The 26,247-nt window shown below is 57.1% G+C and overlaps 8 pseudogenes; all 8 read left to right on the top strand.

The window, feature by feature from the left end:
• Positions 1-1,457: 1,457 nt before the first annotated feature.
• Positions 1,458-1,577, top strand: LOC129627510 (uncharacterized; annotated as a pseudogene).
• Positions 1,578-4,825: 3,248 nt separating this feature from the next.
• LOC129627511 (uncharacterized) lies at positions 4,826-4,945 on the top strand (annotated as a pseudogene).
• A 3,245-nt stretch (positions 4,946-8,190) lies between these two features.
• On the top strand, positions 8,191-8,310 carry LOC129627513 (uncharacterized; annotated as a pseudogene).
• Positions 8,311-11,558: 3,248 nt separating this feature from the next.
• LOC129627514 (uncharacterized) lies at positions 11,559-11,678 on the top strand (annotated as a pseudogene).
• A 3,251-nt stretch (positions 11,679-14,929) lies between these two features.
• On the top strand, positions 14,930-15,049 carry LOC129627515 (uncharacterized; annotated as a pseudogene).
• A 3,246-nt stretch (positions 15,050-18,295) lies between these two features.
• On the top strand, positions 18,296-18,415 carry LOC129627516 (uncharacterized; annotated as a pseudogene).
• A 3,250-nt stretch (positions 18,416-21,665) lies between these two features.
• On the top strand, positions 21,666-21,785 carry LOC129627387 (uncharacterized; annotated as a pseudogene).
• Positions 21,786-25,030: 3,245 nt separating this feature from the next.
• LOC129627388 (uncharacterized) lies at positions 25,031-25,150 on the top strand (annotated as a pseudogene).
• The last annotated feature ends 1,097 nt before the right edge of the window (positions 25,151-26,247 follow it).

Here is a 26,247-nt window from a genome sequence, read left to right on the forward strand (position 1 = left end):
AATGGAAAGAAGGGCTTCCCCCACCCCCCACCCCACCCCCCACTGTTGACAGCCTTGTGACTAGAAACGGGCCCCGAAACAAGAATCAGACAAACCAGATAAGCCCAGATGGTAGTCCATGAGATGAAGGAACTAAGCAGCTGGTTGGGATGGCGCCAAGGGGAAAGGTTGCTCTTTTTGTCTCCCGCTCTACTCCTTTCTTCCTGGACGCCTTAGGGGTTCATCATGGAGATTTGAAATAAAGTTCACCAAAGTCATATGTGTTGAATCAAGATTTTGCATTTCACCATCTCTCAAAAACGAAGAGTGCTTAACCTGCACAGGTTTCTTTCAAAAAAGTCAATTGCTTTTCAGTTCTGGGGTTTCTCTCTTGCCTTGTTCAAGTAGCCTTAAGAGTAAAAATCAACGAAAACTAAAGAAAGATTCCAAGATACCAACAAAGGACACCTTCTGTTTCTTCAATCACCTTTCCACTTAGTAGCACATGAGCTCTTTTCTTTGTATTTTGCCTAGGGAATTCGCAATGTGCTGGTTCAGATGGCAAGGCATCCGCCCGCAGGAGACTCGGGTTTGATCCCTGGGTCGGGAAGATCCCCTGGAGAAGGTAATGGCAACCCACTCCAGTATTCTCGCCTGGGAAATGCCACGGACAGAGGAGCCTGATGGGCCGCACTCCATGGGTCCTATAAGAGTTGGGCTCAACCCAGCAACTACGAACAGAAGTATTTCCAAAGACCACACTCGTGTGTGTGTGTGTGTGTGTGTCTGTCTGTCTGTCTGTGTGCCTGCCTGTGGTTCGTCTGCTCTCTCAGGAAGGTCGGGTGCTTGGCGGGCGGCGTGGGGACAAGGGGGGCGCCTCGGTAGGGCAAAGGGGCGGGGCTGAGGCGCTCCGGTCGACCGCGCCTCCGTGGCTCCCGGTGGGTTTGGGCAGCGGGCAGGTGCCGGGCAAGTTGGGCGCTCAAGATTCGCTGCGCCTAGGCCCGCAGGAGGTTCAGAGGCCCCCGGGCCGCGGGGATCGGGAGGCGGCGGGCCCCGAAGACCGACACCTCCGGGGTCGCGCGGCCCTGGACAGCGAACGGGATGGGGGGGGGGGGGGAGGCCCCGCTCAGCCAGCGCGGCCGGGTCTGGAGTGGCCGGGGGTGGGAGGGCGCCGAGACCTCCGCACCCCTCAGCCCACCCCCCAGGCCCCGCGCGCACGCACGCACGCCCTCCCGGTCACTGGGGGGTCCTGGAAGCCCATCGGGCCCCCGGGCCCGGCCAGGCGGTTGCTGGTCTGGTGTTGGCGGTGTTCGGGGGCCGGGCCGGCGTCAGCAGGCTGGAGTGAGGTCGCGGGTCGTGCGGCTCAAGTACAGCACGGCCCCCCGAGGAGAGGGGCGGCCCGTTGGCCCGACCTGCAGGTCAGAGCGAAAGGGAGGCGAAGCGCAAGGCTCTTAGGGCGCCCCGCGGCGGCCGCGTCCGTCTCCGGCCCTATCGGCCTGAAGGCGCCCGATCTCGTCTGATCTCGGAAGCTAAGCAGGGTCGGGCCTGTTTAGTATCTTGGATGGGAGACCACCTGGGAATTCCGGGTGCTGGAGGCTTTTTTGCCTACCAGAAGAGGTCCTTTAGCCCCCGCCCCGCGTCCCAATTCTTGGACCCACACCCCCCTCGCCCCCCCGCCACCCCCGCAGCCCCAGCCCCTCCCGGGGCGGGGGGAGTGAGTGGGTGGCCGGGGCCCCGACTCCCGCTGCAGACCTGGGTTGCCTCCCCGCGGCCCGCGAGCCCCTCCGCATTCGCATTCGGCTTTCAGGAAACCAGACGACCGGCCGTCCCGTCTCCCTCTGGGGCTCCTTTGGCTTGCCTCAGGCAATCCCGGGGCTTGCACCGACTCCAGCCAGAGCCCCAGCCCCCGCCCCACCCCCAGCCTCGCAGGCGATCGCGCATGCGCATGCGAGCGCGCGCACAGATCGATGTGCCCAAACGGGGCATCTAGCTTGTTGGCTTGGACTGGGGGTGGATCTATGCCTGGGAGTGGGACTGCTGAACCATAGGCTACTTCTACGTTTAGTTCCTTCGCGAACCTCCATACTCTTTTCCATCCCGGCTGTACCAACTCCCATTCCTACTCAGCGTGGAGGAGAGTTCCCTTTGCTCCACAGCTTCTCCAGCATCTGCTAAGGACAGACATTGCAATGAGGCCCAATCGGACTCGGGCGAAGTGGTCCCTCCTTGGCGTTTGGAGTTGAGTCTCTCCAATCATTAGTGATGTGGAGCAAGATGACCGTTTGGAAATGCAGATGCAATTCTGTCACCATCCTGCTCCAACGGCTCTTGTATTTTCCCATCATATTGAAGATACGACCAATTCCCTTCATGCCTGCTCCTCACGTTCTTCTCGGATGTCTTTTCCCTGGAATGCCCTCTGCACTCTTTGGCTTCCATCCCATAGGGCATTTTCATTTCTTGAACGTCCTAAGTTTCCCTGGTCACGTAGACTTCCAGGATGCTGTTTTCCCTGCCTGAAATTCTTCCTGCATCTCAACCCTGGTTTACGTAGGTTCCACCTATGGACCTCAACGCAATGGTTACTCTGAAAAGCCTTCCCTGACACCCAGGTTTTGGTGAGGGTAGAGGCCCCTCGACAAGTTCTCCAAGGATCTGCCTGTGATGTATCGTTAGATTCGTCTCAGTGAAAGCAGGAACTCTGTGTCTGCTTCTCTCCGCCTTCTAGTTCCAGAAACTTATTACATGCCTCCCAGCTCATCGTAGGTGCTCAGGATTTACTTAGTGTGTGAAAGACAGAAAAGTTCTTGGAAGCCTCAAGGTGTCACTTGGCTCGGCACTTTTGATCTCTTTGTGTATTTGGCGATTCCATTCTTTCCTTTCCTGGGTTCATGTGTACCCTATATTCAAGGCACAATCTAAGGCATTAAGACATATCCATCAGTATGGGTTCTTGCTTTCAAGGAACTCGTACAGCAGATTTCTACAGTTTAGGGCTTTTCAAATGCTCTAGAAGAATGTGAACGTTCAGTGTGATCCATTTTCATTTCCAAGAAAGATCGTTTGACTTCCATAGCAAAGGTGGAGACCTTCCGACGTGTAGTCCAATACTTAGACCTTGACCATGTCAGGCAAGTCTTGCGGTTCCTTCTGGAGGTGTGTGGCTCTTGCAGAAACGTGAAGATCTTCCATCGTCCTCGGACTTTGGTGTCATTTGCAATCATCAAGAAAGCTTCCAGGTATAGGTTCCAGACCACCACCGCACACACTCAGTAGCCAACGGAGTGGATTCCAGGAATATGCGTTGTTAACCAGCATCACCGTTGATATTGTTGCTGCACGCTCTATGCAGTGGCCAGAGCCTGGATTGTCCACTGGGTCTCATGTGGAATGGAAAGAAGGGCTTCCCCCACCCCCCACCCCACCCCCCACTGTTGACAGCCTTGTGACTAGAAACGGGCCCCGAAACAAGAATCAGACAAACCAGATAAGCCCAGATGGTAGTCCATGAGATGAAGGAACTAAGCAGCTGGTTGGGATGGCGCCAAGGGGAAAGGTTGCTCTTTTTGTCTCCCGCTCTACTCCTTTCTTCCTGGACGCCTTAGGGGTTCATCATGGAGATTTGAAATAAAGTTCACCAAAGTCATATGTGTTGAATCAAGATTTTGCATTTCACCATCTCTCAAAAACGAAGAGTGCTTAACCTGCACAGGTTTCTTTCAAAAAAGTCAATTGCTTTTCAGTTCTGGGGTTTCTCTCTTGCCTTGTTCAAGTAGCCTTAAGAGTAAAAATCAACGAAAACTAAAGAAAGATTCCAAGATACCAACAAAGGACACCTTCTGTTTCTTCAATCACCTTTCCACTTAGTAGCACATGAGCTCTTTTCTTTGTATTTTGCCTAGGGAATTCGCAATGTGCTGGTTCAGATGGCAAGGCATCCGCCCGCAGGAGACTCGGGTTTGATCCCTGGGTCGGGAAGATCCCCTGGAGAAGGTAATGGCAACCCACTCCAGTATTCTCGCCTGGGAAATGCCACGGACAGAGGAGCCTGATGGGCCGCACTCCATGGGTCCTATAAGAGTTGGGCTCAACCCAGCAACTACGAACAGAAGTATTTCCAAAGACCACACTCGTGTGTGTGTGTGTGTGTGTGTCTGTCTGTCTGTCTGTGTGCCTGCCTGTGGTTCGTCTGCTCTCTCAGGAAGGTCGGGTGCTTGGCGGGCGGCGTGGGGACAAGGGGGGCGCCTCGGTAGGGCAAAGGGGCGGGGCTGAGGCGCTCCGGTCGACCGCGCCTCCGTGGCTCCCGGTGGGTTTGGGCAGCGGGCAGGTGCCGGGCAAGTTGGGCGCTCAAGATTCGCTGCGCCTAGGCCCGCAGGAGGTTCAGAGGCCCCCGGGCCGCGGGGATCGGGAGGCGGCGGGCCCCGAAGACCGACACCTCCGGGGTCGCGCGGCCCTGGACAGCGAACGGGATGGGGGGGGGGGGGGAGGCCCCGCTCAGCCAGCGCGGCCGGGTCTGGAGTGGCCGGGGGTGGGAGGGCGCCGAGACCTCCGCACCCCTCAGCCCACCCCCCAGGCCCCGCGCGCACGCACGCACGCCCTCCCGGTCACTGGGGGGTCCTGGAAGCCCATCGGGCCCCCGGGCCCGGCCAGGCGGTTGCTGGTCTGGTGTTGGCGGTGTTCGGGGGCCGGGCCGGCGTCAGCAGGCTGGAGTGAGGTCGCGGGTCGTGCGGCTCAAGTACAGCACGGCCCCCCGAGGAGAGGGGCGGCCCGTTGGCCCGACCTGCAGGTCAGAGCGAAAGGGAGGCGAAGCGCAAGGCTCTTAGGGCGCCCCGCGGCGGCCGCGTCCGTCTCCGGCCCTATCGGCCTGAAGGCGCCCGATCTCGTCTGATCTCGGAAGCTAAGCAGGGTCGGGCCTGTTTAGTATCTTGGATGGGAGACCACCTGGGAATTCCGGGTGCTGGAGGCTTTTTTGCCTACCAGAAGAGGTCCTTTAGCCCCCGCCCCGCGTCCCAATTCTTGGACCCACACCCCCCTCGCCCCCCCGCCACCCCCGCAGCCCCAGCCCCTCCCGGGGCGGGGGGAGTGAGTGGGTGGCCGGGGCCCCGACTCCCGCTGCAGACCTGGGTTGCCTCCCCGCGGCCCGCGAGCCCCTCCGCATTCGCATTCGGCTTTCAGGAAACCAGACGACCGGCCGTCCCGTCTCCCTCTGGGGCTCCTTTGGCTTGCCTCAGGCAATCCCGGGGCTTGCACCGACTCCAGCCAGAGCCCCAGCCCCCGCCCCACCCCCAGCCTCGCAGGCGATCGCGCATGCGCATGCGAGCGCGCGCACAGATCGATGTGCCCAAACGGGGCATCTAGCTTGTTGGCTTGGACTGGGGGTGGATCTATGCCTGGGAGTGGGACTGCTGAACCATAGGCTACTTCTACGTTTAGTTCCTTCGCGAACCTCCATACTCTTTTCCATCCCGGCTGTACCAACTCCCATTCCTACTCAGCGTGGAGGAGAGTTCCCTTTGCTCCACAGCTTCTCCAGCATCTGCTAAGGACAGACATTGCAATGAGGCCCAATCGGACTCGGGCGAAGTGGTCCCTCCTTGGCGTTTGGAGTTGAGTCTCTCCAATCATTAGTGATGTGGAGCAAGATGACCGTTTGGAAATGCAGATGCAATTCTGTCACCATCCTGCTCCAACGGCTCTTGTATTTTCCCATCATATTGAAGATACGACCAATTCCCTTCATGCCTGCTCCTCACGTTCTTCTCGGATGTCTTTTCCCTGGAATGCCCTCTGCACTCTTTGGCTTCCATCCCATAGGGCATTTTCATTTCTTGAACGTCCTAAGTTTCCCTGGTCACGTAGACTTCCAGGATGCTGTTTTCCCTGCCTGAAATTCTTCCTGCATCTCAACCCTGGTTTACGTAGGTTCCACCTATGGACCTCAACGCAATGGTTACTCTGAAAAGCCTTCCCTGACACCCAGGTTTTGGTGAGGGTAGAGGCCCCTCGACAAGTTCTCCAAGGATCTGCCTGTGATGTATCGTTAGATTCGTCTCAGTGAAAGCAGGAACTCTGTGTCTGCTTCTCTCCGCCTTCTAGTTCCAGAAACTTATTACATGCCTCCCAGCTCATCGTAGGTGCTCAGGATTTACTTAGTGTGTGAAAGACAGAAAAGTTCTTGGAAGCCTCAAGGTGTCACTTGGCTCGGCACTTTTGATCTCTTTGTGTATTTGGCGATTCCATTCTTTCCTTTCCTGGGTTCATGTGTACCCTATATTCAAGGCACAATCTAAGGCATTAAGACATATCCATCAGTATGGGTTCTTGCTTTCAAGGAACTCGTACAGCAGATTTCTACAGTTTAGGGCTTTTCAAATGCTCTAGAAGAATGTGAACGTTCAGTGTGATCCATTTTCATTTCCAAGAAAGATCGTTTGACTTCCATAGCAAAGGTGGAGACCTTCCGACGTGTAGTCCAATACTTAGACCTTGACCATGTCAGGCAAGTCTTGCGGTTCCTTCTGGAGGTGTGTGGCTCTTGCAGAAACGTGAAGATCTTCCATCGTCCTCGGACTTTGGTGTCATTTGCAATCATCAAGAAAGCTTCCAGGTATAGGTTCCAGACCACCACCGCACACACTCAGTAGCCAACGGAGTGGATTCCAGGAATATGCGTTGTTAACCAGCATCACCGTTGATATTGTTGCTGCACGCTCTATGCAGTGGCCAGAGCCTGGATTGTCCACTGGGTCTCATGTGGAATGGAAAGAAGGGCTTCCCCCACCCCCCACCCCACCCCCCACTGTTGACAGCCTTGTGACTAGAAACGGGCCCCGAAACAAGAATCAGACAAACCAGATAAGCCCAGATGGTAGTCCATGAGATGAAGGAACTAAGCAGCTGGTTGGGATGGCGCCAAGGGGAAAGGTTGCTCTTTTTGTCTCCCGCTCTACTCCTTTCTTCCTGGACGCCTTAGGGGTTCATCATGGAGATTTGAAATAAAGTTCACCAAAGTCATATGTGTTGAATCAAGATTTTGCATTTCACCATCTCTCAAAAACGAAGAGTGCTTAACCTGCACAGGTTTCTTTCAAAAAAGTCAATTGCTTTTCAGTTCTGGGGTTTCTCTCTTGCCTTGTTCAAGTAGCCTTAAGAGTAAAAATCAACGAAAACTAAAGAAAGATTCCAAGATACCAACAAAGGACACCTTCTGTTTCTTCAATCACCTTTCCACTTAGTAGCACATGAGCTCTTTTCTTTGTATTTTGCCTAGGGAATTCGCAATGTGCTGGTTCAGATGGCAAGGCATCCGCCCGCAGGAGACTCGGGTTTGATCCCTGGGTCGGGAAGATCCCCTGGAGAAGGTAATGGCAACCCACTCCAGTATTCTCGCCTGGGAAATGCCACGGACAGAGGAGCCTGATGGGCCGCACTCCATGGGTCCTATAAGAGTTGGGCTCAACCCAGCAACTACGAACAGAAGTATTTCCAAAGACCACACTCGTGTGTGTGTGTGTGTCTGTCTGTCTGTCTGTCTGTGTGCCTGCCTGTGGTTCGTCTGCTCTCTCAGGAAGGTCGGGTGCTTGGCGGGCGGCGTGGGGACAAGGGGGGCGCCTCGGTAGGGCAAAGGGGCGGGGCTGAGGCGCTCCGGTCGACCGCGCCTCCGTGGCTCCCGGTGGGTTTGGGCAGCGGGCAGGTGCCGGGCAAGTTGGGCGCTCAAGATTCGCTGCGCCCAGGCCCGCAGGAGGTTCAGAGGCCCCCGGGCCGCGGGGATCGGGAGGCGGCGGGCCCCGAAGACCGACACCTCCGGGGTCGCGCGGCCCTGGACAGCGAACGGGATGGGGGGGGGGGGGAGGCCCCGCTCAGCCAGCGCGGCCGGGTCTGGAGTGGCCGGGGGTGGGAGGGCGCCGAGACCTCCGCACCCCTCAGCCCACCCCCCAGGCCCCGCGCGCACGCACGCACGCCCTCCCGGTCACTGGGGGGTCCTGGAAGCCCATCGGGCCCCCGGGCCCGGCCAGGCGGTTGCTGGTCTGGTGTTGGCGGTGTTCGGGGGCCGGGCCGGCGTCAGCAGGCTGGAGTGAGGTCGCGGGTCGTGCGGCTCAAGTACAGCACGGCCCCCCGAGGAGAGGGGCGGCCCGTTGGCCCGACCTGCAGGTCAGAGCGAAAGGGAGGCGAAGCGCAAGGCTCTTAGGGCGCCCCGCGGCGGCCGCGTCCGTCTCCGGCCCTATCGGCCTGAAGGCGCCCGATCTCGTCTGATCTCGGAAGCTAAGCAGGGTCGGGCCTGTTTAGTATCTTGGATGGGAGACCACCTGGGAATTCCGGGTGCTGGAGGCTTTTTTGCCTACCAGAAGAGGTCCTTTAGCCCCCGCCCCGCGTCCCAATTCTTGGACCCACACCCCCCTCGCCCCCCCGCCACCCCCGCAGCCCCAGCCCCTCCCGGGGCGGGGGGAGTGAGTGGGTGGCCGGGGCCCCGACTCCCGCTGCAGACCTGGGTTGCCTCCCCGCGGCCCGCGAGCCCCTCCGCATTCGCATTCGGCTTTCAGGAAACCAGACGACCGGCCGTCCCGTCTCCCTCTGGGGCTCCTTTGGCTTGCCTCAGGCAATCCCGGGGCTTGCACCGACTCCAGCCAGAGCCCCAGCCCCCGCCCCACCCCCAGCCTCGCAGGCGATCGCGCATGCGCATGCGAGCGCGCGCACAGATCGATGTGCCCAAACGGGGCATCTAGCTTGTTGGCTTGGACTGGGGGTGGATCTATGCCTGGGAGTGGGACTGCTGAACCATAGGCTACTTCTACGTTTAGTTCCTTCGCGAACCTCCATACTCTTTTCCATCCCGGCTGTACCAACTCCCATTCCTACTCAGCGTGGAGGAGAGTTCCCTTTGCTCCACAGCTTCTCCAGCATCTGCTAAGGACAGACATTGCAATGAGGCCCAATCGGACTCGGGCGAAGTGGTCCCTCCTTGGCGTTTGGAGTTGAGTCTCTCCAATCATTAGTGATGTGGAGCAAGATGACCGTTTGGAAATGCAGATGCAATTCTGTCACCATCCTGCTCCAACGGCTCTTGTATTTTCCCATCATATTGAAGATACGACCAATTCCCTTCATGCCTGCTCCTCACGTTCTTCTCGGATGTCTTTTCCCTGGAATGCCCTCTGCACTCTTTGGCTTCCATCCCATAGGGCATTTTCATTTCTTGAACGTCCTAAGTTTCCCTGGTCACGTAGACTTCCAGGATGCTGTTTTCCCTGCCTGAAATTCTTCCTGCATCTCAACCCTGGTTTACGTAGGTTCCACCTATGGACCTCAACGCAATGGTTACTCTGAAAAGCCTTCCCTGACACCCAGGTTTTGGTGAGGGTAGAGGCCCCTCGACAAGTTCTCCAAGGATCTGCCTGTGATGTATCGTTAGATTCGTCTCAGTGAAAGCAGGAACTCTGTGTCTGCTTCTCTCCGCCTTCTAGTTCCAGAAACTTATTACATGCCTCCCAGCTCATCGTAGGTGCTCAGGATTTACTTAGTGTGTGAAAGACAGAAAAGTTCTTGGAAGCCTCAAGGTGTCACTTGGCTCGGCACTTTTGATCTCTTTGTGTATTTGGCGATTCCATTCTTTCCTTTCCTGGGTTCATGTGTACCCTATATTCAAGGCACAATCTAAGGCATTAAGACATATCCATCAGTATGGGTTCTTGCTTTCAAGGAACTCGTACAGCAGATTTCTACAGTTTAGGGCTTTTCAAATGCTCTAGAAGAATGTGAACGTTCAGTGTGATCCATTTTCATTTCCAAGAAAGATCGTTTGACTTCCATAGCAAAGGTGGAGACCTTCCGACGTGTAGTCCAATACTTAGACCTTGACCATGTCAGGCAAGTCTTGCGGTTCCTTCTGGAGGTGTGTGGCTCTTGCAGAAACGTGAAGATCTTCCATCGTCCTCGGACTTTGGTGTCATTTGCAATCATCAAGAAAGCTTCCAGGTATAGGTTCCAGACCACCACCGCACACACTCAGTAGCCAACGGAGTGGATTCCAGGAATATGCGTTGTTAACCAGCATCACCGTTGATATTGTTGCTGCACGCTCTATGCAGTGGCCAGAGCCTGGATTGTCCACTGGGTCTCATGTGGAATGGAAAGAAGGGCTTCCCCCACCCCCCACCCCACCCCCCACTGTTGACAGCCTTGTGACTAGAAACGGGCCCCGAAACAAGAATCAGACAAACCAGATAAGCCCAGATGGTAGTCCATGAGATGAAGGAACTAAGCAGCTGGTTGGGATGGCGCCAAGGGGAAAGGTTGCTCTTTTTGTCTCCCGCTCTACTCCTTTCTTCCTGGACGCCTTAGGGGTTCATCATGGAGATTTGAAATAAAGTTCACCAAAGTCATATGTGTTGAATCAAGATTTTGCATTTCACCATCTCTCAAAAACGAAGAGTGCTTAACCTGCACAGGTTTCTTTCAAAAAAGTCAATTGCTTTTCAGTTCTGGGGTTTCTCTCTTGCCTTGTTCAAGTAGCCTTAAGAGTAAAAATCAACGAAAACTAAAGAAAGATTCCAAGATACCAACAAAGGACACCTTCTGTTTCTTCAATCACCTTTCCACTTAGTAGCACATGAGCTCTTTTCTTTGTATTTTGCCTAGGGAATTCGCAATGTGCTGGTTCAGATGGCAAGGCATCCGCCCGCAGGAGACTCGGGTTTGATCCCTGGGTCGGGAAGATCCCCTGGAGAAGGTAATGGCAACCCACTCCAGTATTCTCGCCTGGGAAATGCCACGGACAGAGGAGCCTGATGGGCCGCACTCCATGGGTCCTATAAGAGTTGGGCTCAACCCAGCAACTACGAACAGAAGTATTTCCAAAGACCACACTCGTGTGTGTGTGTGTGTGTGTGTCTGTCTGTCTGTCTGTGTGCCTGCCTGTGGTTCGTCTGCTCTCTCAGGAAGGTCGGGTGCTTGGCGGGCGGCGTGGGGACAAGGGGGGCGCCTCGGTAGGGCAAAGGGGCGGGGCTGAGGCGCTCCGGTCGACCGCGCCTCCGTGGCTCCCGGTGGGTTTGGGCAGCGGGCAGGTGCCGGGCAAGTTGGGCGCTCAAGATTCGCTGCGCCTAGGCCCGCAGGAGGTTCAGAGGCCCCCGGGCCGCGGGGATCGGGAGGCGGCGGGCCCCGAAGACCGACACCTCCGGGGTCGCGCGGCCCTGGACAGCGAACGGGATGGGGGGGGGGGGGGAGGCCCCGCTCAGCCAGCGCGGCCGGGTCTGGAGTGGCCGGGGGTGGGAGGGCGCCGAGACCTCCGCACCCCTCAGCCCACCCCCCAGGCCCCGCGCGCACGCACGCACGCCCTCCCGGTCACTGGGGGGTCCTGGAAGCCCATCGGGCCCCCGGGCCCGGCCAGGCGGTTGCTGGTCTGGTGTTGGCGGTGTTCGGGGGCCGGGCCGGCGTCAGCAGGCTGGAGTGAGGTCGCGGGTCGTGCGGCTCAAGTACAGCACGGCCCCCCGAGGAGAGGGGCGGCCCGTTGGCCCGACCTGCAGGTCAGAGCGAAAGGGAGGCGAAGCGCAAGGCTCTTAGGGCGCCCCGCGGCGGCCGCGTCCGTCTCCGGCCCTATCGGCCTGAAGGCGCCCGATCTCGTCTGATCTCGGAAGCTAAGCAGGGTCGGGCCTGTTTAGTATCTTGGATGGGAGACCACCTGGGAATTCCGGGTGCTGGAGGCTTTTTTGCCTACCAGAAGAGGTCCTTTAGCCCCCGCCCCGCGTCCCAATTCTTGGACCCACACCCCCCTCGCCCCCCCGCCACCCCCGCAGCCCCAGCCCCTCCCGGGGCGGGGGGAGTGAGTGGGTGGCCGGGGCCCCGACTCCCGCTGCAGACCTGGGTTGCCTCCCCGCGGCCCGCGAGCCCCTCCGCATTCGCATTCGGCTTTCAGGAAACCAGACGACCGGCCGTCCCGTCTCCCTCTGGGGCTCCTTTGGCTTGCCTCAGGCAATCCCGGGGCTTGCACCGACTCCAGCCAGAGCCCCAGCCCCCGCCCCACCCCCAGCCTCGCAGGCGATCGCGCATGCGCATGCGAGCGCGCGCACAGATCGATGTGCCCAAACGGGGCATCTAGCTTGTTGGCTTGGACTGGGGGTGGATCTATGCCTGGGAGTGGGACTGCTGAACCATAGGCTACTTCTACGTTTAGTTCCTTCGCGAACCTCCATACTCTTTTCCATCCCGGCTGTACCAACTCCCATTCCTACTCAGCGTGGAGGAGAGTTCCCTTTGCTCCACAGCTTCTCCAGCATCTGCTAAGGACAGACATTGCAATGAGGCCCAATCGGACTCGGGCGAAGTGGTCCCTCCTTGGCGTTTGGAGTTGAGTCTCTCCAATCATTAGTGATGTGGAGCAAGATGACCGTTTGGAAATGCAGATGCAATTCTGTCACCATCCTGCTCCAACGGCTCTTGTATTTTCCCATCATATTGAAGATACGACCAATTCCCTTCATGCCTGCTCCTCACGTTCTTCTCGGATGTCTTTTCCCTGGAATGCCCTCTGCACTCTTTGGCTTCCATCCCATAGGGCATTTTCATTTCTTGAACGTCCTAAGTTTCCCTGGTCACGTAGACTTCCAGGATGCTGTTTTCCCTGCCTGAAATTCTTCCTGCATCTCAACCCTGGTTTACGTAGGTTCCACCTATGGACCTCAACGCAATGGTTACTCTGAAAAGCCTTCCCTGACACCCAGGTTTTGGTGAGGGTAGAGGCCCCTCGACAAGTTCTCCAAGGATCTGCCTGTGATGTATCGTTAGATTCGTCTCAGTGAAAGCAGGAACTCTGTGTCTGCTTCTCTCCGCCTTCTAGTTCCAGAAACTTATTACATGCCTCCCAGCTCATCGTAGGTGCTCAGGATTTACTTAGTGTGTGAAAGACAGAAAAGTTCTTGGAAGCCTCAAGGTGTCACTTGGCTCGGCACTTTTGATCTCTTTGTGTATTTGGCGATTCCATTCTTTCCTTTCCTGGGTTCATGTGTACCCTATATTCAAGGCACAATCTAAGGCATTAAGACATATCCATCAGTATGGGTTCTTGCTTTCAAGGAACTCGTACAGCAGATTTCTACAGTTTAGGGCTTTTCAAATGCTCTAGAAGAATGTGAACGTTCAGTGTGATCCATTTTCATTTCCAAGAAAGATCGTTTGACTTCCATAGCAAAGGTGGAGACCTTCCGACGTGTAGTCCAATACTTAGACCTTGACCATGTCAGGCAAGTCTTGCGGTTCCTTCTGGAGGTGTGTGGCTCTTGCAGAAACGTGAAGATCTTCCATCGTCCTCGGACTTTGGTGTCATTTGCAATCATCAAGAAAGCTTCCAGGTATAGGTTCCAGACCACCACCGCACACACTCAGTAGCCAACGGAGTGGATTCCAGGAATATGCGTTGTTAACCAGCATCACCGTTGATATTGTTGCTGCACGCTCTATGCAGTGGCCAGAGCCTGGATTGTCCACTGGGTCTCATGTGGAATGGAAAGAAGGGCTTCCCCCACCCCCCACCCCACCCCCCACTGTTGACAGCCTTGTGACTAGAAACGGGCCCCGAAACAAGAATCAGACAAACCAGATAAGCCCAGATGGTAGTCCATGAGATGAAGGAACTAAGCAGCTGGTTGGGATGGCGCCAAGGGGAAAGGTTGCTCTTTTTGTCTCCCGCTCTACTCCTTTCTTCCTGGACGCCTTAGGGGTTCATCATGGAGATTTGAAATAAAGTTCACCAAAGTCATATGTGTTGAATCAAGATTTTGCATTTCACCATCTCTCAAAAACGAAGAGTGCTTAACCTGCACAGGTTTCTTTCAAAAAAGTCAATTGCTTTTCAGTTCTGGGGTTTCTCTCTTGCCTTGTTCAAGTAGCCTTAAGAGTAAAAATCAACGAAAACTAAAGAAAGATTCCAAGATACCAACAAAGGACACCTTCTGTTTCTTCAATCACCTTTCCACTTAGTAGCACATGAGCTCTTTTCTTTGTATTTTGCCTAGGGAATTCGCAATGTGCTGGTTCAGATGGCAAGGCATCCGCCCGCAGGAGACTCGGGTTTGATCCCTGGGTCGGGAAGATCCCCTGGAGAAGGTAATGGCAACCCACTCCAGTATTCTCGCCTGGGAAATGCCACGGACAGAGGAGCCTGATGGGCCGCACTCCATGGGTCCTATAAGAGTTGGGCTCAACCCAGCAACTACGAACAGAAGTATTTCCAAAGACCACACTCGTGTGTGTGTGTGTGTGTGTGTGTGTCTGTCTGTCTGTCTGTGTGCCTGCCTGTGGTTCGTCTGCTCTCTCAGGAAGGTCGGGTGCTTGGCGGGCGGCGTGGGGACAAGGGGGGCGCCTCGGTAGGGCAAAGGGGCGGGGCTGAGGCGCTCCGGTCGACCGCGCCTCCGTGGCTCCCGGTGGGTTTGGGCAGCGGGCAGGTGCCGGGCAAGTTGGGCGCTCAAGATTCGCTGCGCCTAGGCCCGCAGGAGGTTCAGAGGCCCCCGGGCCGCGGGGATCGGGAGGCGGCGGGCCCCGAAGACCGACACCTCCGGGGTCGCGCGGCCCTGGACAGCGAACGGGATGGGGGGGGGGGGGAGGCCCCGCTCAGCCAGCGCGGCCGGGTCTGGAGTGGCCGGGGGTGGGAGGGCGCCGAGACCTCCGCACCCCTCAGCCCACCCCCCAGGCCCCGCGCGCACGCACGCACGCCCTCCCGGTCACTGGGGGGTCCTGGAAGCCCATCGGGCCCCCGGGCCCGGCCAGGCGGTTGCTGGTCTGGTGTTGGCGGTGTTCGGGGGCCGGGCCGGCGTCAGCAGGCTGGAGTGAGGTCGCGGGTCGTGCGGCTCAAGTACAGCACGGCCCCCCGAGGAGAGGGGCGGCCCGTTGGCCCGACCTGCAGGTCAGAGCGAAAGGGAGGCGAAGCGCAAGGCTCTTAGGGCGCCCCGCGGCGGCCGCGTCCGTCTCCGGCCCTATCGGCCTGAAGGCGCCCGATCTCGTCTGATCTCGGAAGCTAAGCAGGGTCGGGCCTGTTTAGTATCTTGGATGGGAGACCACCTGGGAATTCCGGGTGCTGGAGGCTTTTTTGCCTACCAGAAGAGGTCCTTTAGCCCCCGCCCCGCGTCCCAATTCTTGGACCCACACCCCCCTCGCCCCCCCGCCACCCCCGCAGCCCCAGCCCCTCCCGGGGCGGGGGGAGTGAGTGGGTGGCCGGGGCCCCGACTCCCGCTGCAGACCTGGGTTGCCTCCCCGCGGCCCGCGAGCCCCTCCGCATTCGCATTCGGCTTTCAGGAAACCAGACGACCGGCCGTCCCGTCTCCCTCTGGGGCTCCTTTGGCTTGCCTCAGGCAATCCCGGGGCTTGCACCGACTCCAGCCAGAGCCCCAGCCCCCGCCCCACCCCCAGCCTCGCAGGCGATCGCGCATGCGCATGCGAGCGCGCGCACAGATCGATGTGCCCAAACGGGGCATCTAGCTTGTTGGCTTGGACTGGGGGTGGATCTATGCCTGGGAGTGGGACTGCTGAACCATAGGCTACTTCTACGTTTAGTTCCTTCGCGAACCTCCATACTCTTTTCCATCCCGGCTGTACCAACTCCCATTCCTACTCAGCGTGGAGGAGAGTTCCCTTTGCTCCACAGCTTCTCCAGCATCTGCTAAGGACAGACATTGCAATGAGGCCCAATCGGACTCGGGCGAAGTGGTCCCTCCTTGGCGTTTGGAGTTGAGTCTCTCCAATCATTAGTGATGTGGAGCAAGATGACCGTTTGGAAATGCAGATGCAATTCTGTCACCATCCTGCTCCAACGGCTCTTGTATTTTCCCATCATATTGAAGATACGACCAATTCCCTTCATGCCTGCTCCTCACGTTCTTCTCGGATGTCTTTTCCCTGGAATGCCCTCTGCACTCTTTGGCTTCCATCCCATAGGGCATTTTCATTTCTTGAACGTCCTAAGTTTCCCTGGTCACGTAGACTTCCAGGATGCTGTTTTCCCTGCCTGAAATTCTTCCTGCATCTCAACCCTGGTTTACGTAGGTTCCACCTATGGACCTCAACGCAATGGTTACTCTGAAAAGCCTTCCCTGACACCCAGGTTTTGGTGAGGGTAGAGGCCCCTCGACAAGTTCTCCAAGGATCTGCCTGTGATGTATCGTTAGATTCGTCTCAGTGAAAGCAGGAACTCTGTGTCTGCTTCTCTCCGCCTTCTAGTTCCAGAAACTTATTACATGCCTCCCAGCTCATCGTAGGTGCTCAGGATTTACTTAGTGTGTGAAAGACAGAAAAGTTCTTGGAAGCCTCAAGGTGTCACTTGGCTCGGCACTTTTGATCTCTTTGTGTATTTGGCGATTCCATTCTTTCCTTTCCTGGGTTCATGTGTACCCTATATTCAAGGCACAATCTAAGGCATTAAGACATATCCATCAGTATGGGTTCTTGCTTTCAAGGAACTCGTACAGCAGATTTCTACAGTTTAGGGCTTTTCAAATGCTCTAGAAGAATGTGAACGTTCAGTGTGATCCATTTTCATTTCCAAGAAAGATCGTTTGACTTCCATAGCAAAGGTGGAGACCTTCCGACGTGTAGTCCAATACTTAGACCTTGACCATGTCAGGCAAGTCTTGCGGTTCCTTCTGGAGGTGTGTGGCTCTTGCAGAAACGTGAAGATCTTCCATCGTCCTCGGACTTTGGTGTCATTTGCAATCATCAAGAAAGCTTCCAGGTATAGGTTCCAGACCACCACCGCACACACTCAGTAGCCAACGGAGTGGATTCCAGGAATATGCGTTGTTAACCAGCATCACCGTTGATATTGTTGCTGCACGCTCTATGCAGTGGCCAGAGCCTGGATTGTCCACTGGGTCTCATGTGGAATGGAAAGAAGGGCTTCCCCCACCCCCCACCCCACCCCCCACTGTTGACAGCCTTGTGACTAGAAACGGGCCCCGAAACAAGAATCAGACAAACCAGATAAGCCCAGATGGTAGTCCATGAGATGAAGGAACTAAGCAGCTGGTTGGGATGGCGCCAAGGGGAAAGGTTGCTCTTTTTGTCTCCCGCTCTACTCCTTTCTTCCTGGACGCCTTAGGGGTTCATCATGGAGATTTGAAATAAAGTTCACCAAAGTCATATGTGTTGAATCAAGATTTTGCATTTCACCATCTCTCAAAAACGAAGAGTGCTTAACCTGCACAGGTTTCTTTCAAAAAAGTCAATTGCTTTTCAGTTCTGGGGTTTCTCTCTTGCCTTGTTCAAGTAGCCTTAAGAGTAAAAATCAACGAAAACTAAAGAAAGATTCCAAGATACCAACAAAGGACACCTTCTGTTTCTTCAATCACCTTTCCACTTAGTAGCACATGAGCTCTTTTCTTTGTATTTTGCCTAGGGAATTCGCAATGTGCTGGTTCAGATGGCAAGGCATCCGCCCGCAGGAGACTCGGGTTTGATCCCTGGGTCGGGAAGATCCCCTGGAGAAGGTAATGGCAACCCACTCCAGTATTCTCGCCTGGGAAATGCCACGGACAGAGGAGCCTGATGGGCCGCACTCCATGGGTCCTATAAGAGTTGGGCTCAACCCAGCAACTACGAACAGAAGTATTTCCAAAGACCACACTCGTGTGTGTGTGTGTGTGTGTGTCTGTCTGTCTGTCTGTGTGCCTGCCTGTGGTTCGTCTGCTCTCTCAGGAAGGTCGGGTGCTTGGCGGGCGGCGTGGGGACAAGGGGGGCGCCTCGGTAGGGCAAAGGGGCGGGGCTGAGGCGCTCCGGTCGACCGCGCCTCCGTGGCTCCCGGTGGGTTTGGGCAGCGGGCAGGTGCCGGGCAAGTTGGGCGCTCAAGATTCGCTGCGCCTAGGCCCGCAGGAGGTTCAGAGGCCCCCGGGCCGCGGGGATCGGGAGGCGGCGGGCCCCGAAGACCGACACCTCCGGGGTCGCGCGGCCCTGGACAGCGAACGGGATGGGGGGGGGGGGAGGCCCCGCTCAGCCAGCGCGGCCGGGTCTGGAGTGGCCGGGGGTGGGAGGGCGCCGAGACCTCCGCACCCCTCAGCCCACCCCCCAGGCCCCGCGCGCACGCACGCACGCCCTCCCGGTCACTGGGGGGTCCTGGAAGCCCATCGGGCCCCCGGGCCCGGCCAGGCGGTTGCTGGTCTGGTGTTGGCGGTGTTCGGGGGCCGGGCCGGCGTCAGCAGGCTGGAGTGAGGTCGCGGGTCGTGCGGCTCAAGTACAGCACGGCCCCCCGAGGAGAGGGGCGGCCCGTTGGCCCGACCTGCAGGTCAGAGCGAAAGGGAGGCGAAGCGCAAGGCTCTTAGGGCGCCCCGCGGCGGCCGCGTCCGTCTCCGGCCCTATCGGCCTGAAGGCGCCCGATCTCGTCTGATCTCGGAAGCTAAGCAGGGTCGGGCCTGTTTAGTATCTTGGATGGGAGACCACCTGGGAATTCCGGGTGCTGGAGGCTTTTTTGCCTACCAGAAGAGGTCCTTTAGCCCCCGCCCCGCGTCCCAATTCTTGGACCCACACCCCCCTCGCCCCCCCGCCACCCCCGCAGCCCCAGCCCCTCCCGGGGCGGGGGGAGTGAGTGGGTGGCCGGGGCCCCGACTCCCGCTGCAGACCTGGGTTGCCTCCCCGCGGCCCGCGAGCCCCTCCGCATTCGCATTCGGCTTTCAGGAAACCAGACGACCGGCCGTCCCGTCTCCCTCTGGGGCTCCTTTGGCTTGCCTCAGGCAATCCCGGGGCTTGCACCGACTCCAGCCAGAGCCCCAGCCCCCGCCCCACCCCCAGCCTCGCAGGCGATCGCGCATGCGCATGCGAGCGCGCGCACAGATCGATGTGCCCAAACGGGGCATCTAGCTTGTTGGCTTGGACTGGGGGTGGATCTATGCCTGGGAGTGGGACTGCTGAACCATAGGCTACTTCTACGTTTAGTTCCTTCGCGAACCTCCATACTCTTTTCCATCCCGGCTGTACCAACTCCCATTCCTACTCAGCGTGGAGGAGAGTTCCCTTTGCTCCACAGCTTCTCCAGCATCTGCTAAGGACAGACATTGCAATGAGGCCCAATCGGACTCGGGCGAAGTGGTCCCTCCTTGGCGTTTGGAGTTGAGTCTCTCCAATCATTAGTGATGTGGAGCAAGATGACCGTTTGGAAATGCAGATGCAATTCTGTCACCATCCTGCTCCAACGGCTCTTGTATTTTCCCATCATATTGAAGATACGACCAATTCCCTTCATGCCTGCTCCTCACGTTCTTCTCGGATGTCTTTTCCCTGGAATGCCCTCTGCACTCTTTGGCTTCCATCCCATAGGGCATTTTCATTTCTTGAACGTCCTAAGTTTCCCTGGTCACGTAGACTTCCAGGATGCTGTTTTCCCTGCCTGAAATTCTTCCTGCATCTCAACCCTGGTTTACGTAGGTTCCACCTATGGACCTCAACGCAATGGTTACTCTGAAAAGCCTTCCCTGACACCCAGGTTTTGGTGAGGGTAGAGGCCCCTCGACAAGTTCTCCAAGGATCTGCCTGTGATGTATCGTTAGATTCGTCTCAGTGAAAGCAGGAACTCTGTGTCTGCTTCTCTCCGCCTTCTAGTTCCAGAAACTTATTACATGCCTCCCAGCTCATCGTAGGTGCTCAGGATTTACTTAGTGTGTGAAAGACAGAAAAGTTCTTGGAAGCCTCAAGGTGTCACTTGGCTCGGCACTTTTGATCTCTTTGTGTATTTGGCGATTCCATTCTTTCCTTTCCTGGGTTCATGTGTACCCTATATTCAAGGCACAATCTAAGGCATTAAGACATATCCATCAGTATGGGTTCTTGCTTTCAAGGAACTCGTACAGCAGATTTCTACAGTTTAGGGCTTTTCAAATGCTCTAGAAGAATGTGAACGTTCAGTGTGATCCATTTTCATTTCCAAGAAAGATCGTTTGACTTCCATAGCAAAGGTGGAGACCTTCCGACGTGTAGTCCAATACTTAGACCTTGACCATGTCAGGCAAGTCTTGCGGTTCCTTCTGGAGGTGTGTGGCTCTTGCAGAAACGTGAAGATCTTCCATCGTCCTCGGACTTTGGTGTCATTTGCAATCATCAAGAAAGCTTCCAGGTATAGGTTCCAGACCACCACCGCACACACTCGGTAGCCAACGGAGTGGATTCCAGGAATATGCGTTGTTAACCAGCATCACCGTTGATATTGTTGCTGCACGCTCTATGCAGTGGCCAGGGCCTGGATTGTCCACTGGGTCTCATGTGGAATGGAAAGAAGGGCTTCCCCCACCCCCCACCCCACCCCCCACTGTTGACAGCCTTGTGACTAGAAACGGGCCCCGAAACAAGAATCAGACAAACCAGATAAGCCCAGATGGTAGTCCATGAGATGAAGGAACTAAGCAGCTGGTTGGGATGGCGCCAAGGGGAAAGGTTGCTCTTTTTGTCTCCCGCTCTACTCCTTACTTCCTGGACGCCTTAGGGGTTCATCATGGAGATTTGAAATAAAGTTCACCAAAGTCATATGTGTTGAATCAAGATTTTGCATTTCACCATCTCTCAAAAACGAAGAGTGCTTAACCTGCACAGGTTTCTTTCAAAAAAGTCAATTGCTTTTCAGTTCTGGGGTTTCTCTCTTGCCTTGTTCAAGTAGCCTTAAGAGTAAAAATCAACGAAAACTAAAGAAAGATTCCAAGATACCAACAAAGGACACCTTCTGTTTCTTCAATCATCTTTCCACTTAGTAGCACACGAGCTCTTTTCTTTGTATTTTGCCTAGGGAATTCGCAATGTGCTGGTTCAGATGGCAAGGCATCCGCCCGCAGGAGACTCGGGTTTGACCCCTGGGTCGGGAAGATCCCCTGGAGAAGGTAATGGCAACCCACTCCAGTATTCTCGCCTGGGAAATGCCACGGACAGAGGAGCCTGATGGGCCGCACTCCATGGGTCCTATAAGAGTTGGGCTCAACCCAGCAACTACGAACAGAAGTATTTCCAAAGACCACACTCGTGTGTGTGTGTGTGTGTGTCTGTCTGTCTGTCTGTCTGTGTGCCTGCCTGTGGTTCGTCTGCTCTCTCAGGAAGGTCGGGTGCTTGGCGGGCGGCGTGGGGACAAGGGGGGCGCCTCGGTAGGGCAAAGGGGCGGGGCTGAGGCGCTCCGGTCGACCGCGCCTCCGTGGCTCCCGGTGGGTTTGGGCAGCGGGCAGGTGCCGGGCAAGTTGGGCGCTCAAGATTCGCTGCGCCTAGGCCCGCAGGAGGTTCAGAGGCCCCCGGGCCGCGGGGATCGGGAGGCGGCGGGCCCCGAAGACCGACACCTCCGGGGTCGCGCGGCCCTGGACAGCGAACGGGATGGGGGGGGGGGGGAGGCCCCGCTCAGCCAGCGCGGCCGGGTCTGGAGTGGCCGGGGGTGGGAGGGCGCCGAGACCTCCGCACCCCTCAGCCCACCCCCCAGGCCCCGCGCGCACGCACGCACGCCCTCCCGGTCACTGGGGGGTCCTGGAAGCCCATCGGGCCCCCGGGCCCGGCCAGGCGGTTGCTGGTCTGGTGTTGGCGGTGTTCGGGGGCCGGGCCGGCGTCAGCAGGCTGGAGTGAGGTCGCGGGTCGTGTGGCTCAAGTACAGCACGGCCCCCCGAGGAGAGGGGCGGCCCCGTTGGCCCGACCTGCAGGTCAGAGCGAAAGGGAGGCGAAGCGCAAGGCTCTTAGGGCGCCCCGCGGCGGCCGCGCCCGTCTCCGGCCCTATCGGCCTGAAGGCGCCCGATCTCGTCTGATCTCGGAAGCTAAGCAGGGTCGGGCCTGTTCAGTATCTTGGATGGGAGACCACCTGGGAATTCCGGGTGCTGGAGGCTTTTTTGCCTACCAGAAGAGGTCCTTTAGCCCCCGCCCCGCATCCCAATTCTTGGACCCACACCCCCCTCGCCCCCCCGCCCCCCCCGCAGCCCCAGCCCCTCCCGGGGCGGGGGGAGTGAGTGGGTGGCCGGGGCCCCGACTCCCGCTGCAGACCTGGGTTGCCTCCCCGCGGCCCGCGAGCCCCTCCGCATTCGCATTCGGCTTTCAGGAAACCAGACGACCGGCCGTCCCGTCTCCCTCTGGGGCTCCTTTGGCTTGCCTCAGGCAATCCCGGGGCTTGCACCGACTCCGGCCAGAGCCCCAGCCCCCGCCCCACCCCCAGCCTCGCAGGCGATCGCGCATGCGCATGCGAGCGCGCGCACAGATCGATGTGCCCAAACGGGGCATCTAGCTTGTTGGCTTGGACTGGGGGTGGATCTATGCCTGGGAGTGGGACTGCTGAACCATAGGCTACTTCTACGTTTAGTTCCTTCGCGAACCTCCATACTCTTTTCCATCCCGGCTGTACCAACTCCCATTCCTACTCAGCGTGGAGGAGAGTTCCCTTTGCTCCACAGCTTCTCCAGCATCTGCTATGGACAGACATTGCAATGAGGCCCAATCGGACTCGGGCGAAGTGGTCCCTCCTTGGCGTTTGGAGTTGAGTCTCTCCAATCATTAGTGACGTGGAGCAAGATGACCGTTTGGAAATGCAGATGCAATTCTCTCACCATCCTGCTCCAATGGCTCTTGTATTTTCCCATCATATTGAAGATACGACCAATTCCCTTCATGCCTGCTCCTCACGTTCTTCTCGGATGTCTTTTCCCTGGAATGCCCTCTGCACTCTTTGGCTTCCATCCCATAGGGCATTTTCATTTCTTGAACGTCCTAAGTTTCCCTGGTCACGTAGACTTCCAGGATGCTGTTTTCCCTGCCTGAAATTCTTCCTGCATCTCAACCCTGGTTTACGTAGGTTCCACCTATGGACCTCAACGCAATGGTTACTCTGAAAAGCCTTCCCTGACACCCAGGTTTTGGTGAGGGTAGAGGCCCCTCGACAAGTTCTCCAAGGATCTGCCTGTGATGTATCGTTAGATTCGTCTCAGTGAAAGCAGGAAGTCTGTGTCTGCTTCTCTCCGCCTTCTGGTTCCAGAAACTTATTACATGCCTCCCAGCTCATCGTAGGTGCTCAGGATTTACTTAGTGTGTGAAAGACAGAAAAGTTCTTGGAAGCCTCAAGGTGTCACTTGGCTCGGCACTTTTGATCTCTTTGTGTATTTGGCGATTCCATTCTTTCCTTTCCTGGGTTCATGTGTACGCTATATTCAAGGCACAATCTAAGGCATTAAGACATACCCATCAGTATGGGTTCTTGCTTTCAAGGAACTCGTACAGCAGATTTCTACAGTTTAGGGCTTTTCAAATGCTCTAGAAGAATGTGAACGTTCAGTGTGATCCATTTTCATTTCCAAGAAAGATCGTTTGACTTCCATAGCAAAGGTGGAGACCTTCCGACGTGTAGTCCAATACTTAGACCTTGACCATGTCAGGCAAGTCTTGCGGTTCCTTCTGGAGGTGTGTGGCTCTTGCAGAAACGTGAAGATCTTCCATCGTCCTCGGACTTTGGTGTCATTTGCAATCATCAAGAAAGCTTCCAGGTATAGGTTCCAGACCACCACCGCACACACTCAGTAGCCAACGGAGTGGATTCCAGGAATATGCGTTGTTAACCAGCATCACCGTTGATATTGTTGCTGCACGCTCTATGCAGTGGCCAGAGCCTGGATTGTCCACTGGGTCTCATGTGGAATGGAAAGAAGGGCTTCCCCCACCCCCCACCCCACCCCCCACTGTTGACAGCCTTGTGACTAGAAACGGGCCCCGAAACAAGAATCAGACAAACCAGATAAGCCCAGATGGTAGTCCATGAGATGAAGGAACTAAGCAGCTGGTTGGGATGGCGCCAAGGGGAAAGGTTGCTCTTTTTGTCTCCCGCTCTACTCCTTTCTTCCTGGACGCCTTAGGGGTTCATCATGGAGATTTGAAATAAAGTTCACCAAAGTCATATGTGTTGAATCAAGATTTTGCATTTCACCATCTCTCAAAAACGAAGAGTGCTTAACCTGCACAGGTTTCTTTCAAAAAAGTCAATTGCTTTTCAGTTCTGGGGTTTCTCTCTTGCCTTGTTCAAGTAGCCTTAAGAGTAAAAATCAACGAAAACTAAAGAAAGATTCCAAGATACCAACAAAGGACACCTTCTGTTTCTTCAATCACCTTTCCACTTAGTAGCACATGAGCTCTTTTCTTTGTATTTTGCCTAGGGAATTCGCAATGTGCTGGTTCAGATGGCAAGGCATCCGCCCGCAGGAGACTCGGGTTTGATCCCTGGGTCGGGAAGATCCCCTGGAGAAGGTAATGGCAACCCACTCCAGTATTCTCGCCTGGGAAATGCCACGGACAGAGGAGCCTGATGGGCCGCACTCCATGGGTCCTATAAGAGTTGGGCTCAACCCAGCAACTACGAACAGAAGTATTTCCAAAGACCACACTCGTGTGTGTGTGTGTGTCTGTCTGTCTGTCTGTCTGTGTGCCTGCCTGTGGTTCGTCTGCTCTCTCAGGAAGGTCGGGTGCTTGGCGGGCGGCGTGGGGACAAGGGGGGCGCCTCGGTAGGGCAAAGGGGCGGGGCTGAGGCGCTCCGGTCGACCGCGCCTCCGTGGCTCCCGGTGGGTTTGGGCAGCGGGCAGGTGCCGGGCAAGTTGGGCGCTCAAGATTCGCTGCGCCTAGGCCCGCAGGAGGTTCAGAGGCCCCCGGGCCGCGGGGATCGGGAGGCGGCGGGCCCCGAAGACCGACACCTCCGGGGTCGCGCGGCCCTGGACAGCGAACGGGATGGGGGGGGGGGGGAGGCCCCGCTCAGCCAGCGCGGCCGGGTCTGGAGTGGCCGGGGGTGGGAGGGCGCCGAGACCTCCGCACCCCTCAGCCCACCCCCCAGGCCCCGCGCGCACGCACGCACGCCCTCCCGGTCACTGGGGGGTCCTGGAAGCCCATCGGGCCCCCGGGCCCGGCCAGGCGGTTGCTGGTCTGGTGTTGGCGGTGTTCGGGGGCCGGGCCGGCGTCAGCAGGCTGGAGTGAGGTCGCGGGTCGTGCGGCTCAAGTACAGCACGGCCCCCCGAGGAGAGGGGCGGCCCGTTGGCCCGACCTGCAGGTCAGAGCGAAAGGGAGGCGAAGCGCAAGGCTCTTAGGGCGCCCCGCGGCGGCCGCGTCCGTCTCCGGCCCTATCGGCCTGAAGGCGCCCGATCTCGTCTGATCTCGGAAGCTAAGCAGGGTCGGGCCTGTTCAGTATCTTGGATGGGAGACCACCTGGGAATTCCGGGTGCTGGAGGCTTTTTTGCCTACCAGAAGAGGTCCTTTAGCCCCCGCCCCGCGTCCCAATTCTTGGACCCACACCCCCCTCGCCCCCCCGCCACCCCCGCAGCCCCAGCCCCTCCCGGGGCGGGGGGAGTGAGTGGGTGGCCGGGGCCCCGACTCCCGCTGCAGACCTGGGTTGCCTCCCCGCGGCCCGCGAGCCCCTCCGCATTCGCATTCGGCTTTCAGGAAACCAGACGACCGGCCGTCCCGTCTCCCTCTGGGGCTCCTTTGGCTTGCCTCAGGCAATCCCGGGGCTTGCACCGACTCCAGCCAGAGCCCCAGCCCCCGCCCCACCCCCAGCCTCGCAGGCGATCGCGCATGCGCATGCGAGCGCGCGCACAGATCGATGTGCCCAAACGGGGCATCTAGCTTGTTGGCTTGGACTGGGGGTGGATCTATGCCTGGGAGTGGGACTGCTGAACCATAGGCTACTTCTACGTTTAGTTCCTTCGCGAACCTCCATACTCTTTTCCATCCCGGCTGTACCAACTCCCATTCCTACTCAGCGTGGAGGAGAGTTCCCTTTGCTCCACAGCTTCTCCAGCATCTGCTAAGGACAGACATTGCAATGAGGCCCAATCGGACTCGGGCGAAGTGGTCCCTCCTTGGCGTTTGGAGTTGAGTCTCTCCAATCATTAGTGATGTGGAGCAAGATGACCGTTTGGAAATGCAGATGCAATTCTGTCACCATCCTGCTCCAACGGCTCTTGTATTTTCCCATCATATTGAAGATACGACCAATTCCCTTCATGCCTGCTCCTCACGTTCTTCTCGGATGTCTTGTCCCTGGAATGCCCTCTGCACTCTTTGGCTTCCATCCCATAGGGCATTTTCATTTCTTGAACGTCCTAAGTTTCCCTGGTCACGTAGACTTCCAGGATGCTGTTTTCCCTGCCTGAAATTCTTCCTGCATCTCAACCCTGGTTTACGTAGGTTCCACCTATGGACCTCAACGCAATGGTTACTCTGAAAAGCCTTCCCTGACACCCAGGTTTTGGTGAGGGTAGAGGCCCCTCGACAAGTTCTCCAAGGATCTGCCTGTGATGTATCGTTAGATTCGTCTCAGTGAAAGCA

Source organism: Bubalus kerabau, chromosome 14 (genome assembly GCF_029407905.1).
Source record: "Bubalus kerabau isolate K-KA32 ecotype Philippines breed swamp buffalo chromosome 14, PCC_UOA_SB_1v2, whole genome shotgun sequence".
NCBI lineage: Eukaryota > Metazoa > Chordata > Mammalia > Artiodactyla > Bovidae > Bubalus > Bubalus kerabau.